The sequence below is a fragment of the Stenella coeruleoalba genome (assembly GCF_951394435.1).
Source record: "Stenella coeruleoalba genome assembly, chromosome: 12".
Classification (NCBI taxonomy): Eukaryota; Metazoa; Chordata; class Mammalia; order Artiodactyla; family Delphinidae; genus Stenella; species Stenella coeruleoalba.
Window position 1 is genome coordinate 47,275,979 of NC_137158.1, and position 18,334 is coordinate 47,294,312.

Sequence of the window (18,334 nt, forward strand, 5' to 3'; positions counted from 1 at the left end):
ATAGCTGAATGAGTTTTTAATTCCCAAATGGAAAAAAACTTGTGAAGCATAAATACATTGGAAGAGGAAACACCTATTGAAAAAATACTGGGTACCCGTCGCCTGAAGCTCCTGGAGAATTTTGTGTTCCACGGTCTCCGAAGAAAAACTGGGCGGGTATTCATCCGCTAATTGCCAAGTTTTCGAGGTAGTGGAAAACAAGGGTTGGGACATGGAGAGCCACTTGCAGGAGATCCGGGAGCGGCAGAAGTTACCGCGACAGCTTCTCGCACAGCAGTTGGGAGCTGAAAGTGCTGCCAGTATTGATGTTGTGTTAAATAGCAAAGACGAGCAGAGAGAAATTGCTGAAACAAGAGAAACTTGCAGGGCTTCCTATGATACTTCTGCTCCAAATGCAAAACGTTAAGTATCAGGATGAAGGAGAGACAGATGAAGACAAAATGGAAGAATATAAGGATGAATTAGAAATGCAACAGGAGGGGCTTCCCAGGTGATGCAGTGGTTGAGAGTTCCCCTGCCGATGCAGGGGACACAGGTTCGTACCCCGGTCCGGGAAGATCCCACATACTGCGGAGTGGCTAGGCCTGCGAGCCATGGCCGCTGAGCCTGCGCGTCCGGAGCCTGTGCCCCGCAACAGGAGAGGCCACAACAGCGAGAGGCCCGCGTACCGCAAAAAAAAAAAAAAAAAAAGAAGAAATGCAACAGGAGGAAGAGATTTTGCCATATGAAGAAGAGATTTACAAAGATTCTAGTACTTTTCTTAAGGGAACACAGAGTTTAAATCCCCATAATGATTATTGCCAACATTTTATAGACACTGGACATAGAGCTCAAAATTTCATCAGAGATGTAGGTTTGGCTGACAGATTTGAAGAATACCCTAAACTGAGGGAGCTCATCAGGCTGAAGGATGTTAACAGATAAATCTAACACTCCTCCTATGTACTTACAAGCAGATATAGAAGCCTTTGACATCAGAGAACTAACACCCAAATTCGATGTGATTCTTCTTGAACCCCCTTTAGAAGAATATTACAGAGAGACTGGCATCACTGCTAATGAAAAATGCTGGACTTGGGGTGACATTATGAAGTTAGAAATTGATGAGATTGCAGCACCTCGATCATTTATTTTTCTCTGGTGTGGTTCTGGGGAAGGATTGGACCTTGGAAGAGTGTGTTTATGCAAGTAAACATACAGATGTGAAGATATTTGTTGGATTAAAACCAATAAAAACAATCCTGGGAAGACCAAGACTTTAGATCCAAAGGCCGTCTTCCAGAGAACAAAGGAACACTGCCTTATGGGGATCAAAGGAACTGTTGAGCGTAGCACAGATGGGACTTCATTCATGCTATTGTTGACATTGACTTGATTATCACAGAAGAACCTGAAATTGGCAATATAGAAAAGCCTGTAGAAATTTTTCATATAATTGAACTTTTTTGTCTTGGTAGAAGACGCCTTCATTTATTTGGAAGAGATAGTACAATTCCACCAGGCTGGCTTGCAGCTGGACCAACTCTTACAAATAGCAACTACGTATGCAGAAACATAGGCATCCTACTTCAGTGGCCCAAATTCTTACTTGACTGGATGTACAGAAGAAATTGAGAGACTTAGACCAAAATAACCTCCTCCCAAATCTAAATCTGATCGGGGAGGTGGAGCTCCCAGAGGAGGAGGAAGAGGTGGAACTAAAGCACTTTGCTTTAGTTTCTCCAAGCTGCAGGAGTATTTTAGCCAACCTCTGTTGCAGCTGTCACTGTCTGGTTTTGTCCAGAATAAATGAGTCATCCTGTCTTTTGTCATGTGCATGTAACCGAACAGAATGGAACAACACAAATACCCTCACTTTCAGAGACTGAATTTATAGATTTCAACTAATTACAAAGGCTTTTGCTTTTTAGAAATAAAGTGAGCAGTGAAAAAGACCCAATCTGGATTATCATACTAGTGCTGACAGTAGTTGATAATGGACATCCTGCCACTGCTGTCACAGCAAGTGGGAAGCTGTTTGACAGCCTTGATGGAATGGAGTTGGGACAGCTGGTAAACTTCTCTTAGGCTTTTTTTTTTTTTTGGTACGCGGGCCTCTCACTGTTGCGGCCTCTCCCGTTGCAGAGCACAGGCTCCGGACGCGCAGGCTCAGGGGCCATGGCTCACGGGCCCAGCCGCTCCGCGGTATGTGGGATCTTCCTGGACCGGGGCACGAACCCGCAGACTCTCAACCACTGCGCCACCAGGGAAGCCCTCTCTTAGGCTTTTAATATTTTCTTGTTGAAACAATAAAAAGAGACTTCTTTTTTCTTCCTTTTTGAAAAATCTTAAATAACTCATATAATTTGACCACAGAAGAAATTGAGACACTTGGAACAAAATCACCTCCTCCCAAATCTAAATCTGATTGGGGGGGGTGGAGCTCCCAGGGTTGGGCAGGGAAGAGGTAGAACCTAGTAGGCAGACTTTACAAAGAGAAAAAAAAAATACTCATTATAATCTCAGTTGCGCAGCTACTGATGACTGTTAATCATACTTCCTAAAAAGTGAACAAGGACAAATATCCAAGTGCTAGAACTTTGGTATGGACTTGATCTTGGATTGACTTTCAAAACAGTTTCATATTCCTTAACAAAATAAAAGAATTGGAGGCATCAGAGACATCTGGTTATCAGGTACTTGGTTTAAACATTTTGGGGAATAAAGTACTTGGTGATGAGGAAATGACATGCATCTTTAAACTTGTTATGGAGAAAATAATGTAAAACCAATTACAGAAGACCCTCAACTTAAGAAGTGAGCTTGGAAAATGGAACTACAGTTGCCTTTTAAGGGACTGGTTTTCCAGATCAGTTAGTTGTGTGAGACTTTATGTTGTCATTTCTCTTTCTATACTGTAACCCATGTTTTAAATGAATTTGCTGAATGAAATAATGCCATTATTGTTCTTGATAAATATATTTTTTATTTTGCATATGATTTTTCTAATGAAACTTTAAACCTTTTAAAAAAATTGGAAGAGACTGAAAAGAAAAAATTTAGTAAATTCACAATCATTGATACTTGAAGGCACCATCGTCCATAATAGCCAACAAATGGAAAGAATCCAATGTTCGTGACAGTAAAATGAATAAGTAAATTGTGACATTTCATAAAAGGAGAAACAATAAGAATGCGTGAATTACAGTACTTGAAAACATTCATGAATCTCAGAAACATACTACTCAGTGGAAAAAACCAGACACTGATTTCATGCTTCATTATATAAGATTAAAAAATAAGTAAAATTAATTTATGGGTTTAGAAGGAGCGTTGGTTTTCTTTGGGAGATGGTATAACTGGCCAGGCAAATGAGAGCGTTCCTAGGGTGTTGGTAATATTCTGCTTCTTGATCTTAGTGCTGGCTGTATAGGTGTAGACACTGTGACTATACATCGCACTGTGCATGTATAATTTGTGACGTTTTCTGTATTTTTTCATATATTAATAAAATTTGTGAAATAATTCACAGGCATGAAAATTTTCTGGACTACTAGATGAACAAAACCCTTGCAGTTTGAAGAAAAGATAAAACATTGGGATTCATAACTGGCAAAAGTTTAAAACCCTAGGAATGCTCAATGTTAGACTAAGGCAAAATGAATGTTGTCTCATATAAATTGTGACAAAACTAGTTCAAGTGTTCTTTATAGCAATTTTGAAACAGGATCAAAAGTCTTAAGAATGGTCACATTCTATAATCCTGTAATTTCTTTTCTAGGAAACTTCCAAACTCCTATCTGTTAAGTCAATTTTCTGCAGTTTAAATTTCACTTTCACTACATTTCTTTTTTTCAACTAACTACTTTTCCATGTGCATGCAATTAGCTTATTTTTATTGCACAGGTAAAACATCTATTTACATCTTTGTGAAGAACATTAAATCTGAGATTTTCTCTCATTTTTGAAACTCTTTCTCCTTGCATCTCGGTCAAGCTACTTCTAAGCAGCTTATTCAAAATAGGGTAGTTCGTTAAAATGATTCACAGAACAACAGAATAAGAATTTTCTTGAACTTCTTGAAGATCTAGAACCAAGAAATATGACGCTCTCAGGGATTCATATCTTTCTGACATTTCTCCTCTCTCTCTCTAGTCTTAGAACTTCATGGTCTCTCATCTCTGTTCTGCATGTGAAGGACACATTCTTCTCTCTGTTTCTGAAGACTGGCTTTGCTTCAGCATGGTGGCAGTCATATACTATGTCCAAAAGTAGCAGAGAAGAACAAACTTGACTCCACATTGGAAGTATTCTTTTACCTCTAAACTTTGTGCTCTGTTGCCCGTGCTTAGTCATGCTGGCTCTGCACCTTTGTCTAAAAGAATGTTGCCTATAGCCTGAGTATACATAATAGCCCTTTCTCAAGGCTCTGCATCCCAGGATGTGACATTTAAACACAAAACACTTTTCATTCATATAGAGATAAAAAGATGCAGAACAGAAAATAACATTTGTCTTGTTGAAGGTTTATAGGAACATGTGACCAGACATATATGGACAGCTGCAAGATCAAAGGATTATCACATCCTCTCTGGGGTCGGGTGAACACCAAGAAGTCTGCAATAACTAGCTACCCTTCCTCCCCTTTTAGTATAAAAGAAGCCTGAATTCTAACTTGGGTAAGATGGTTCTTTGGGACACTAACTAGTATGCCAACTTCTCAGTCTGCTGGCTTTCTGAATAAAGTTGCTATTCCTTGTCCCAACACCTCCTCTCCATTTATTGGCTTGTTATGTTGAGCGGTATGAGCTTGGACTGTGCAACACAAATTTTCTCAATTCAAACAACAAAAAAAGATAGCAGTTGTTGAATTCAAATTCAGGAAGAGAAACTGAATGGCGTAGGTTAGGTCACTAGGCTTCCCTGAGCAGTCAACCTGTGGTCCAAGCAAAATAGCCATGGAGTACAAACACAGCATATAGAAAGCTGTGACGTCCTAGAGAGGATGAGATGGACAGGGGAAAAAATCTATTATACTTATTATTGCTGAATTATCCTCAAAGGGTATGTGTAAGTCCTAAACTCCCTTACCTCAAATGTGACATTATTTGAAATAAGGTCATTGTAGATGTAATTAGGTTTTTTTTTTTCAAATACTGGAGGAGGAAGGGTATCTAATCCAATAATACTGATGTGCTCATGAGAAAAGGAAAGACACTAGGTTAAAGACAGTCATGTGATGACAGAGGTTAAGTTTGGCATGATGCTTCTATAAGCCAAAGGATACAAAAAAATGGCCGGCAAACACCAGAACCTAGAAGAGGCAAGGAAGGATTCTCTCCTACAGTTTTTAAAGAGAGTATGTCCCTACTGACATTTTGATTTTGGACTTCTAGATCCAGATTGTGAGGCAATAAATTCCTCTTGCTTTAAGCCATCTGTACGTCAGTATTTTGTTACAGCAGCCCTGGGAAACTAATACAATACCTCAACTCAATTAAATAATTGCTAGTCTAAACCACAGCCATCAGGGCAGGTTCTGGAGCAAAACCAAAGGGGTCAGTAAGGTAGCATACTGCTCAGTAGCTTTGATGCATGAGATAAATATCCAAACATATGTCAGCAAAACTGTAATAGTAATTGGATATTTAAGTCCATTCTCAACACTCCTATTCAGCATAGTACTGGAAAAGCCTAGCTAGGACAATAAAGCAAGAAAAGGCAAAAAAAGGTATATAGATGGGAAAATCATGTCATTTTCAAATGACGTGATAGTCTATGTAGAAAATTCAAAGGGATTAACAAATCTAGATGATTTTGAAATTAGAGATGATAATGTCTTTACTATAACATGTCTAAAATCTGGTAAGTTTGAAGAGTGGGACACCTGTTTCAGTCTTCACTCTGGTTTGGTAATACACATGAACAGACGTGCCTGTTCGAGACATTGACAGTAGCCTACCCACATTTATAGAACTTTTGAGGATCAGAAAAGAGTTAAATATATCTTGAATTTCTATGATATAAGGCCATTTGAAATGCATATGCTGTCATTTCTGCTGGCACATATGAAGAAGCCAAATACTGAGCCAACAGCTGATATTTCATAAATGTTTAGTAGGAGATGGAACAAAATATGTTTGAAAACCCAGCAAGATTTTTATCATCAGATTATCTCAGTCGGAACTAATTCCTAATATGTCTTTCAATTACTCTAATTGCTTTATATTTATCTATAATAATGCAATAATTTTAAATTAAAATTAATTATCCTCAAATCTTACATTGCAAAAAAAAAAACACCCTTATTTTTAAATTGTGCTTTTTAGAACATGGGTTGATTAGTGCCGTTGAAGTAATTTGTACTGAGTGGTTAATGTTGCTCAAAGGTACACTGGAGTTTAAGTCAATATAAAAAAAAAAAAAGATTATTCCTGATTTTCATGAATATGCTGCAGTCCCTATTTTTGCCACCTAGTTTGAAAATTATGACCTTGTTTACTTTCCCCAAAGTAGTAATACATTGCTTTATCCCTGGAGTCTTTTACTCTGTAAAATTCTTAGCACATCTAATATTGTTTTTTTTCTGCCTAGAAGTTGGTGACATCTCAGTTTGCTTAGTTTTAGGTCAAGCATTGCAACCATAAAATCTTAAATCTTTTCTTTACCCTTAAAACTGCCCAGGTGTTTGAGACATCGCATACCAGTTCTCAGTCCGGCCTGCTGAGTTCTTACTCATCTTGGAGGGGAGATTAGTGAGTCTCCCCTGGATTCACTATAAACTGTATCAAATCTATCATGGATGTAAATCAGTTGAGTAGTGACATTTGTAAGATTGTTGACATCACACCTCTTTCAGAACGTTGATGGCATATTAACGAAAAAATCATAAACCGATTATAAGCAAAACAAATACAGCAATGTTAAAAAATACACCATGACCAAGGTGGGTTTATTTCAAGCATAAAGACTGTTTTAAACATTTATTAGTGTGGTTCACTCTTATTACTAGAATATAAGAGAAAGCTTGAATTATCATCTCATTACTGCAGAACAAGCATCCAATAAAATTCAGCAGCAATTCATAATAGAAACTACTAATAAACTAGGGAGATGAGGGAACTACTTTAACCTGATAACAGAGCCTACCAAAACTACCACAAATATCAAATGCAATAGACATTTATAGTGAGGAACAGGACAAGGATGCCAGCTACCACTACTTTTACTCAACATTCTATAGGAAGACCTATGCTATACAATAAGGGAAACTGTTAACTGACCAGTTTTGAATTTGTTTATTAAGTTTCCTTTTTAAATATATTTTTCATATACAGGACTATCATCTTCTGGGTGAGAAAACTGAGGATCAGAGGTTATGTGAATTTTTTTCAAGCTCCCACCGTTAGTAGAAGAATCTATTATTCTAATTTTCACCTCTGTTTCATCAGAACCACCTCATACATTTTCATACTGAGAAATGTGTTAAATTTTGTGGTGGACTAAAATATTCAGGATTAAATATTAAATCTTCAAATGTCCCCCCTTCTGCTCAAGCTCCCTCGGGCAGCCTCAAAGTGTGTTGATTCATTATGAATTGAGCACCAATGTCAGAAAGAGAGAAATCCCAACCTCCCAATGTAAAAAATTACGTGTACACAGAGACACTTCCTATCTCAAGGAAAATCCCACAAAACTAGTTGATAATAGCAAAAAAAAAAAAAAAAAAAAAGACAAGACATTAAATACATACCTTTGAGAATGTGCCTAACCCTTTCCTTCTGTGACAGTTTTAAAGACCTTAGCATTAATCTTTACCTTTTAAAGCAAACACATTTGGTAACAGGTCTTAACTTCTTAAGGGCCTTTAGATAAATAGGCATGAATTCATCACATGCTATAAGGACGAAATTTTAATGTTAGAAGACACATCCAAATTAATATTAAGAAGTTTAAAAAATATATATTCAAAAGTTATAGTAAAATGTAAATGTAAAAAATATAGTATAGTAAAAAGTAAATGTTCTGGATCCATATTTTCAAAATGGGGTTCCACAAGAATTGATATATTAAAGAAACAACCAAATAAAATGCTTAAAATGAAAAAAGATACCACCAAAGTTGGAGTATACTTCATATTCATTTAATGATTATATCACATTAAATATGTTTACACTGCTATGGTCAAAGCCAATTACCTATTTTTTAACATCTTGGGCATGTGGTAGCAGCTCACATTCCAATAATTTTCAGGTTTCTTATTATTTATATTAAGTATCTGGTTGAGGCTGTCAATAATATGGCTTCATTTTACTTGTCCATTGAGCACCTTCATTTATGCAAAAACGTTTCCTTACCTGAAAGCTCCATGTGATGCCACCTCCAGGCCTTTCTACCTAACGATCTTGGTGATGGATGCCAGGTAACCCTGAGAGCCTTTTTGAACTACCGTGGAGTACAGGGAAGTGACTGAGGCACTTACCTTAGGTGAAGATTGAAAGAGGCACCAAAAACTCACCAATCCAGATAAATACTATTTTAATGCAATACTTAAAAATATAAAAATTAATGTAAAATTGATGGTAAACAAATATCCAAATTTTAAATAAGTACTGACGTTCTTTCTTGCCTCAGTGTGGTTCTGCACAGCACTATTACTTAATATTTTGACTTGATAATCCTTTACAATATTCTTGAATCTTCTGCAGCACAAAGACATTCCATTTCATACGCCCATAATGTCTACAACAAAAAAGACCGATAATAACAAGCATCAGCAAAGATATAAGGAAATGGGAATCCACACATATGGTGGGGATGTAAATGGACAGTCTCTTTAGAAAACAGTTTGGCATTTCTACTTCTAGATGTCTACCCAAAAGGAGTGAAAATATATGTCCTCTCAAAGACTTGCCCATGAATGTTCATAGCAACGTTATTCATTGTAGTGAAAAGTGGAAACAATTCAAATGTCTATCAACTAGTGGATAGACAAAATGTGGTGTATCCATACCTTGGTATACGCTTCAGGAATAAAAATGAACAAAATATTGATACATGCTACAGCATGAATGAAGTTCAATGTCCAGAAAAAGACAAATCAATAGGTGCAGAAGTAGTTGAGTATGTGCCTGGTCTGGGGCATGAGAAGGGGGATTAACTATCACAGGACATGTGGACTTTGGGAAGTTGATGGAATTGTACTAAAATTGAATTGTGGTGATGGTTGCACAACTCTGTAAATGACTAAGTATCATTGAATCATACACACAAAAGGGATGAATTTTATGGTATATTAATATTCCCCCAAGAAACAGGAAGCTTCCTTCACTGTTGAAAGGAATGTAAATTGGTGCAGCCACTATGGAAAACAGTATGGAGGTTCCTTAAAAAACTAAAAATAGAATTACCGTATGATCCAGCAATCCACTCCTGGGCATATATCCAGAGAACACTCTAATTTGAAAAGATACATGTACCTCAACATTCATAGCAGCACTTACAATAGCCAAGACATGGAAGCAACCTAAGTGTCTATCAACAGATGAATGCATAAAGAAGATGTGGCATTTATACAGAAACGGAATACTGCTCAGCCATAAAAAAGAATGAAATAATGCCATTTACAGTAAAGATTATCATACTAACTGAAGTAAGCCAGAAAGAGAAAAACAACTATCATATGATATCACTTATATATGGTATCTAAAATATGATACAAATAAACTTATTTACAAAACAGAAACAGACTCACAGACTTAGAAAACATATTTATGGTTACCAAAGGGGAAAGAGGATAGGGGAGGAATAAATTAGGGGTTTGGGGTTAGATACAAACTACTATATGTAAAAGAGATACAAACTACTATATATAAAAGAGATAAACAACAGGGTCTTACTGTATAACACAGGGAACAATATTCAATATTTTATAATCACCTATAATTGATAATAATATGAAAAAGAATATATATATCACTTTGCTGTACACCAGAAACTAACACAACATTGTAAATTAACTATACTTCAATTAAGAAAAATTTTTAAAATTAAATAAATATTCTCCCAATAAAGCTGTTAAAAGATCCCAGAGAAAGTTCATGTGATATACAATTCAGAATACAACAACCATTTTATACTAATGTGGTCCCTATATAAATTCTAAATTTAGAGGTAAATTACTTTCCCCCTTGCCTTCCACACCAAAGTAAGTGTAGTATAAGGAAGTAAGAGCTTTCTGTAATTTAGCCTAAGGTTGTCACTTACTCTAAAATTTTAACATGATAGCTCTCAGTTCAATCACATATTGTTTGTCTCATTAATAAATTCTCCTTTTATTATTTCTTCCACTCCTAGGCCTCAAATGGACGGAAAAAACAAGACTTGGATACAATGATGGCAAATAAATAACAGTCTCACCAAAAAGCATGTTTTAATTAGCTATATTCTCAAGTATAATAGCCATTTCATCTTGAACTAGTCACAAAATAGTAATAGAAAGATCAGAAACTTTATTTTTTCATGTTTATCACAGCCTTATTTATAATTTTGTATTGAAGTAGAGTTGATTTACAATGTTGTGTTAATTTCTTCTGTAAAACAAGTGATTTGGTTATACATGTATATAGACATTTTAAAAATATTCTTTTCCATTATTGTTTATCATAGGATATTGAGTATAGGTCTTTGTGCTATACAGTAGGACCTTGTTGTTTATCCATCCTATATATAATAGCCTACATCTGCTCACCTCAACCTCCCACTCCATCCCTCCCTCAGCCCCCTCCCCCTTGGCAGCTACAAGTCTGTCTATGCCTGTGAGTCTGAGAAACTTTCCTTTTAAAGCACAAAGTATAATTGGAGCTGCCTTATTTACTAAACTGATATCAAGATTTTAAATTTTATTGGGATAATCCCCATGAATAAACCTGTTTTTATTTTTGCAATCTAAGGATTACATGGATGCTAAATTACTGAAAAGATCATTACAAGAATTTTGGCCTTTAAAATTCATCAGAAAGCTTAATTTCAAAAATTCATCAGAAAGCTTAATTGCCACTGACCATATAACAAAACAGTCATGGATTTAAATACAAATAAGACAGACCACAATGGGAAGATGTATTGCTTGGGCCAACAAATACTGACTATGTAGCTGTAAAGCACTCTCAAATGATTAATTTACTTAAAGAAGTAAATATTAACATAAACTAGTATCACTTTAATTTTTTAATGATATGAAGAGAAAGTTGTTGAGAGAGAGGATATAGTACTGTAAAAAAATAACAAAGGAGAGTATTATTTATTAACTCTTGGTAAAAGTCGAGGAAAAATCATGTGGCAGTCATGGCTAATTGGCCAGTTACCACCATATCCTCAGATGATCTGCTTTTGAATAAGCAGATAAGTGAATCTTTTGTTTATTATTGCTAATTTATAAGCATTATTCTGGTCGCCGTTAAATTATCTGGATCCTTATTTAAAACAACATAATTTCCCATCAGATTCTCTCCAGAACACAAGCAATGCTTGAGGAACTCCTTACAGTGGGTCATGGAGTTTCTACTTTTCCTAAAATGCAGGCAGAAAGCCTGGCAGGCACATGTCAGAGATCTCTGGCAATATTTAGCAGGAATCTTCAGGATTTTACTGCTGAAACTCATATTTGTGAATAAGCCAGTCTTTCTGTTGTCTCCTATGCTAGCTCTCTCTTTTTAAAAAAAAAAAAAAAAACTTGGCTTAAATTATCAAGTAAAATAAATTATCCAAGTTCATGACCATATGTGTACATAATAATGAATCTACAAAGTGAACACCAATGCAACCATCGTTCAAGTGAAAAAAAAAATAGCATTCAGGGTATGCAATTTTGATTTAGTTCATCTAGGCAGTCACTTCGATTTTTATGTTTTAAAACTGTATACATTTTTACTGTTCAGATAATAAGATTTACTTTATATAGTAATATTCAACCCAATATTTTTGGCTAGAATGTAAATCTCACCAAGTTCTTCATTTCTATTCATGCATTGGGATCTCTTGTAAATCTGCTATATTATTTTTTATAGTTTCCAGTTCTGTCAAATTTTAATTTTTGTCTTTGATACCTTGAATATCATAGCATAGTAATTGAATTATTTCAGATAATTGCAGTATATGTAATATCTTCATTCATTTCTATTGTCTTAATTTTTGCTGTTTTTGGCTACATTTTCTTATATCTTCAAATACTTGCAGTTCTTGATTGTATGTTAGTTACTGTATACAAACATTATTTGAAGAAATAATTTGATAACGAGAGTCCTGTTATTTTACTCAGCCCATCACACTCAACCTTTTCCACTGACTACAAGGGAAATACAATTTACTTAAAATATAAATACTAAGGTACTCATCAGGTGTAGAAGATGATTCATCTTGTCTCCAACCTGCATCTCCAGGTAAATTTCTTGTGAGTCTATCAAGTACCAAGGACAGTGAAGTTTAATTTTTGCTGAATATGGAAAATATTTCAAGTTTCTGTAGTTTGGGACTTACTTTCACATTTTCAAAGGAATTTTCCAGCTTTTTCAGGGACATTTCTTATCTTTCCACTTGAATTGGAAGAAATGTTCTTTTTTCCTTGAAAATTGCTCTCTTTTCCAAGATAACTTAAATCTCTCTTTCCTATGAACTTCCATTGTTCATGGTGTTTCTCTTTCCAGTTTCCCCCCTCAATAGTTGTATTAAAACTTGTATCAGAATACAACATAAAATTTACTGTTTTAATCATTTTTAGCATACGGTTCCACGCCATTAACTACACATTGTTGTGCAACCATTACCACCACCCATCTCCAGGTTTTTTTTTTTTTCATCTTGCAAAACTGAAACTCGTACTCCAAATCAGTAACTCCCCATTCTCCCATCCTCCTATCCCCTGGCAACCACCATTTTATTTTATGTCACTATAAATTTTACTATACTAAGGTCTCATGTGAGTATTTAAACGTTTTGACTGGCTTAATTCAGTTAGCATAACACCATCCCGATTCATCCATGTTGTGAAATTGCCTACATTTTGAATGGTGAAAAATATTCCATTGTATTTATATACCGCATTTTATTTATCTGTTTGTCCATGGATGGATACATGGATTGCTTCCACTTTTTGACAATTGTGAATAATGCTGTTATGAACATAAGAGTGTAACTATCTGTTTGAGTCCCTGTTTTCTGTTCTTTTGAGTACCTACCCTCACACAGAATTATTGTATTACATGGTAACTGTATTTTTAATGTTTTGAGGAACCACCATACTATTCAAACTACTCTCCATAGTGACTGCATCATTTTGTATTCCCACTAAACAGTGCACGATGGTTCCAATTTCTCTACATTCTCACCAACACTTGTTATTTTTTTAACTTTAATTTTTTTGTGACTAGCCATCCTAATGGGTGTGAAGTGGTAGCTCATTGTGGTTTTTGACATGTATTTACCTGATGATTAGTGATGTTGAGTATCTTTTCATGTGCTTTTTGATTTACTGCATATTTTCTTTGGTAAAATATCTATGTTTAAATATATTCCTTTTTTGAGTTAATTTTTTCGATATGGTATAAGTAGGAGCTCAACTTTATACATGTTTCCATGTAGATATCCAGTTTACTCAACAGCATTTATTGAAAAGGCTGTCTTTTCCCCATCATATGGTCTTGATTCCTTTGTCAAAATTCATTTTGCTTGATATTGTGAAAGTTTCTTTCTGGACTCTGTATTCTGTTCCATTGATCTATTTGTCTGTCTTAATGTCAGTACCACAATATTTTGATAACTGATTTTGTGGTAAGTTTTGAAATCAAGAGATCTAATGCCTCCAACTTTGTTCTTTTTCAAGAATGTTTCGGCTATTCAGAGTCTGTTGAGATTTTTATGTGAATTTTATAGTAAATTATTCTATGTGCAAAAAATATTAGTGGACTACTGCATAAGATTGCATTGAATCTGTGGATCACTTTGGGTAGTATTCACATCCTGACATTATTATATCTTCCAATTTATGTACAAGGGATATTGTCTAGTTATTTGTGTTCTTTAGTTTTGTTTAGCATTATTTTGTAGTTTTCAGTATACAAGGTTTTAACCTCCTTGACTAAGTTTATTCCTAAATATTTTATTCTTTTTAATGCAATGTTAAATTGAACTGTTTTGTGAATTTTTTTCTTTGGATTGTTCCTTGCTCGTGTATAGAAATGCAACTGATTTTTTTTCTGCTGGTTTTGCATCGTGCAACTTTGTGAATTTGTTTACTGCTTCTAATAATATTTGTGTGGAATCTTTAGGTTTTACTATGTATAAAGTCATGTTGTCTGTGACCAGAGACAATTTTTCTTATTCCTTTCCAACTGATGCCTTTCATTTCTTTTTCTAGCTTAATTTTTCTGGCTAGGATTTCCAGTACTATGTTAGATAGAAATGGCATGAATAGGCATCTTTAATTTGTTCATGATCTTAGTGGAAAATCTTTCAGTCTTCAAACATTGATTATGATGTTAGCAGTAGCTATTTCATATATGACTTTTTATGTTTAGTTTCTCCCTATTCTTTATTTTTTGAGTTTTTTTTGTTTGTTTGTTTGTTTGTTTTTGCGGTACGCGGGCCTCTCACTGTTGTGGCCTCTCCCGTTGCGGAGCACAGGCTCCGGACGCGCAGGCTCAGCGGCCATGGCTCACGGTCCCAGCCGCTCCGCGGCATGTGGGATCTTCCCGGACCAGGGCACGAACCCGTGTCCTCTGCATCGGCAGGCGGACTCTCAACCACTGCGCCACCAGGGAAGCCCCAATTTTTTGAGTTTTTTTAATCATGAAAAGGTGTTGGGTATTATAAAATGATTTTTCTCTATTGAGATGATCGTGAGGTTTTCTTCCCTTTGTTCTGTAAATGTGGTATGACATTAATTAATTGATATATGTTGACCCATCTTTGTATCCCAGAAGTAAATTCTACTTGATCATGGTGCATAATCCTTTTAATATGTTGCTGGTTTGTTTTAAGGGTTGTATTAAGAATTAATATTACATGATAGATGTAGTTTGCCAAGTATGGTACCTGGCATTTAGTAAAACATATTTAAGTTTTCAAATCTCTTCATATATTTTAAGGGTTTTTTCCCCTAAAGAAATGTTATAATTTAATGGTAGTGGCTGTTGGAAGTCTAACTGATAATGAAGTGGACTATAATCCTATTTTCAGCCTTACTACGTCCTAAATTTGTTTCTTAGCTGATAACTGTAAAAGGAAAGTGAAGTATCAAAGCCTATGGAGAACTAACAGATATTTAGCTGGCTTGAGAACAGCCTGAAGTAAGTTGGAGAAGAGATTAAAGTGGGTTGGAGGAACTTTTTGACCTCATAGTGCTATTTCTTACCCAGTTGTTATTGATGTGCTTGTCCCACTAGGTACCATCGGAGACTGGAAACATCACTTGACCGTGGAGCAAAATGAAACATTTGACAGAGTATTCCAAAGGAAAATGAAATATTTTCCCTTGAATTTTATCTGCGACATAAATGAGGAGTAGAATCAATGCAAAAGAATCATAAAAAATCTACTAAATTTGTGGGCATATTTAAATATATATTTTAATACATACTTCTCATGCTAATGTTGATTATAAAACTTTATTATGAAACAAAATTAGTGAACAGTGCTTACATTCGTTGCCGTGAGTTTTGTAAACACTTTGAAATTTCAAACATTAAAATGATTTGGGAGATTCTCTGCCTTAGTAGCCTGTAAGATAAAGGGAAAAACAGAAAGCATGCAGCATGAATTGTAAATCCCTTGAGAGAGTTTTCTGTAGTGTGTACTTTTCCTTTATCTACAAATAAATGTGGGATTAAAAAGTAAAAATCCTTTATCCTTCTAAGTGAACTTTATTCTTTGGTTTTAACCAAACGTGAATGTCAAAATAGAGAACTCACATGAAACACATGCATCTATTTAATAATTTACCAGATCACAAAGTTTACATGAAAGAGCAGAGGTTCAAAGGTGAAATAATCATCTAATGGTTCTATCATTTAACTATTGGTTGAAAAAATACTTTTATCCATAACATCTCAGTCACTAAACTAATTCCATATGTATTTACTGGTTAAATAATTTAAGATAAAATCATTTTGAATAACTAGAAAAATATAAGTGAATCTGATCATAATTCCCAAATGGGAAAAAACTTGTGAAGCGTAAATCAATGGAAGAAACTTAAAGGAAAAAATTAGTAAACTTACAATCATCAACATTTCAAGGCACCACTATCCACAGCAATCAACAAAGGAAAGAACTCAATGTTTATGTACAGTGTACATTACTAAGGATGCATGAATTACAACCACACTGAAAACATACACGAATCTCAGAAACGTACTATTGAGTGGAAAAAAGGCTAGACACTTACTGCATGAAACATTACGTAAGATAAAAAAATAGGTTAAAATAATCTATGGGTTTAGAAAAAGAGAAGTTACCTATAGGAGTGGTATAGTAACTGGTAAGGCAAATGACAGAATTCCTGTGGTCTTGGTAATACTGTTTCTTCATCTTAGTGCTGGTTGCATAGGTGTGGTCACTTTGTGAATATTTATCAGGCTGTGTGCACGTGATGAATGATTTTCAATGTATTTTGTCATATATTAATAAAACTGATGAAATAATTCAGAAACATAAATAATAAGCATAATTACAATGATGTCATTATAAAGAAACAGCCTTTCAGAGTATGTATGGCCATACTTCAATATTTTACTTTTTATTACCAGTACATGCTCATTATGAAGAAACAAGAGAAGTAGATTTGAATGTCGTGCTTTTAAGGCACAGTGGAGAATGGATTACTTTTATTGAAGAATAGGTAAAACATCGTGTTTATTACACAATGACACTACAGCTAACCTAAAAGAATACGATATGCATGAATATAACCACACCAAGCAGTAATCGCAATACTCGCAACTCAGAGGAAAGAAATGGACGGAAAAAATATAAAATTTTAAACAGAATATTTCATCTCAACAAAGTCGCTTCACAAAAGTAAAAGATGAGGCTGCAATCAAAATAAATATGCAGTGATTCATTTTTTAACCAAGCAAAGTAAGCTATTTATTGATGTTGAGTTGATTAGAGTTTGAGTAAAGCATCTAAAGAAACATGTCTATAGAAAATAAACATACCTAAGACTGTAAACTGTCTCCCAACATCTGTGAGTCTACCCTTGTCTTTAGTAGACATATATTACAAAGAATTATTATAAATTATAATCTAGTTTGAATAAAATATAATAGAAAAGCTGTGGAAACTTTTTTCTTTCTTGTTATATAAACACATAATATTTGGGCCGCAAAACTAAAACAATTACTGGCCCATTACCGAAAAGTTTGCCTATGCCTCGTATTAGGCTCATGTCTTCTTTTTTATTTAAACAGTACAATCTGTACTACCTTTATTTATTTTAATATTTAAAATGTCCCAGAATTTGTCAGTTGCAATAAGTCCAAGTTGGCTCTGGTGTGCTTTTGACATGCTTCCAGTATTCTTTCAGTTCTTTCTGATATAGGAAGATGTTCTATGCTCATTTGTACTTTCCTTGCCGCTCCACTGCAATCAGTCATTGATTGTGACTGATTTAGGTATGCTTTAGGTATGCTCATTGCTTTGACTTCTCATTGCTTCCAGGTCCCTCAGCAGACAGACCTAGGTAATATAACATGGTACAATTTCATGTGATGATATGATGTGCTCCCAATTACTTCAATTCTTTGAGATCCAAAATGACAAAATGAAAAAAATGAATTGATTACTTGGAGTGAAGAAGAGGAACAAATTACGACATCACAATTATACAGGTCTTTCTAAAATGTTTCTCCATTTCACCTTTAGTTAAAATTTTGGGCAGACCATTATTGGAATAGGGCATCCCCTCCAACAGCTTAGGAAACTAAAACTTCACTGATCATTAAAAAGTTCCAAGGGGGGCTTCCCTGGTGGTGCAGTGGTTGAGAGTCCATCTGCGATGCAGGGGACACGGGTTCGTGCCCTGGTCCGGGAAGATCCCACATGCCGCGGAGCGGCTGGGCCCGTGAGCCATGGCCGCGGAGCCTGCGCGTCCGAAGCCTGTGCTCCGCAACGGGACAGGCCACAACAGTGAGAGGCCCGCATACTGCAAAAAAAAAAAAAAAGATGTAACATCACTAGAAATCCCATGGACATTAAAAGGATAATAGAAGATACTATGAACAAGTCTATGCTCGTAAATTTGATAACCTAGATAAAATGAAGCAATTCCTTGAAAAATACAGTCTGCCAAAACACACAC

At 35.2% G+C, this 18,334-nt stretch overlaps 1 pseudogene across 1 annotated transcript in view; it reads left to right on the forward strand.

Annotated features, from left to right (window-relative positions):
- The window catches only part of LOC307195485 (N(6)-adenosine-methyltransferase non-catalytic subunit METTL14-like), a 19,987-nt pseudogene continuing 1,653 nt past the window's right edge, over positions 1-18,334 (forward strand). The window contains exons 1-3 of the transcript in view: positions 1-476; positions 706-1,734; positions 1,911-2,052. The product of the transcript in view is annotated as a N(6)-adenosine-methyltransferase non-catalytic subunit METTL14-like (transcript). The remainder of the gene's footprint in view (positions 477-705; positions 1,735-1,910; positions 2,053-18,334) is intronic.